The sequence below is a fragment of the Olea europaea genome, chromosome 19, assembly GCF_002742605.1.
Source record: "Olea europaea var. sylvestris chromosome 19, O_europaea_v1, whole genome shotgun sequence".
Lineage (NCBI taxonomy): Eukaryota > Viridiplantae > Streptophyta > Magnoliopsida > Lamiales > Oleaceae > Olea > Olea europaea.
The window spans coordinates 2,457,052-2,458,193 of NC_036255.1; positions in this window are offsets into that span (position 1 = coordinate 2,457,052).

The window sequence follows — 1,142 nt, forward strand, 5'->3', positions numbered from 1 at the left end:
ATTCTATCTATTTATCATCTTAATTGTTTATAAACACTTTCACGACATTCTCTTAATCAAACGTGATCACAGTTCTTTGAAGCCAATTTTACATGAAATTAAATAAAAATTTATGTCAATTCAAGTGGTAAAAGTGAAGTCAATTTCACAAGTCTTGTTTATATTTTGACGGAGGATTTGTTTAAACCTTAATTTGTGAAAAAGTAGACTTTGTAATATATATATATATATATATATATATATATTTAATATGTATTTAAAAAATAGAAAAAATTTAGGATTTATATTGAAATTATTTTATTAGGAGATTATAGTTGAAAATGATTTTGAAAAAAAATTAATTTTTTGAAAGAATGAGGCTCAAACAGGATTGATTTAGATTGAGCAAATAAGGTTGTTTAAAAAAAAAAATTTAAGATACAATAAATGACACATTAATATACCTTTAATTTAAAAAAAATTAATAGTTAAAAAGTAAAAAGAATTATAAAATTATATACAAAATTATTTTATTAAGAAAAATATATAACTATAAATAAGTTTGACGAACAATAATTTTAGAAAATCATAATCAAACATGACCTTAATTAACTGGGCGTACACATACACACCTAGCTCCCGCTCGACAATCATTAAAAAGAGATTTTTGAGAAAAATAAGTTTTAACATGGTAATTTTTTGAAGAATGTGTGGTTAAAAAGTAAGAAAGTTATGAATTTATTTTTTTATGAAAATATGTATTAAAAAATAAGTCTAAGGTTTTTTATTTTTTTTTTTAAAAATGGTTATCCAACAGGGGCATGTAAGAAAGGAATCTGACGTAGTAGCATAACACAAAGCGAAAACGAACAGTAGGGTACAACGTGGGAACGTGATTCCAAAGCAGGAGGTGTAGTGGGACCCGGCTCACCGAGAACTTTTTAATTGAATAAATAAACAAAAATCCAAAAAAAACCCATAAAAAAGAAGTAGAAGAAAAACGAAAGTCCCACCATTTTCATTTTGCTCGTAGCCAGTCTATTTCAAGCATCACTGCTTAATTGCTTTACTTTCGAATGAGGTAAATGAAAGAAATCTATATCTGCAATGAAATAGGATCTTCTTGTTTTTCTTTTCTTTCTTTTTTTTTTTTTTTTTTTTCC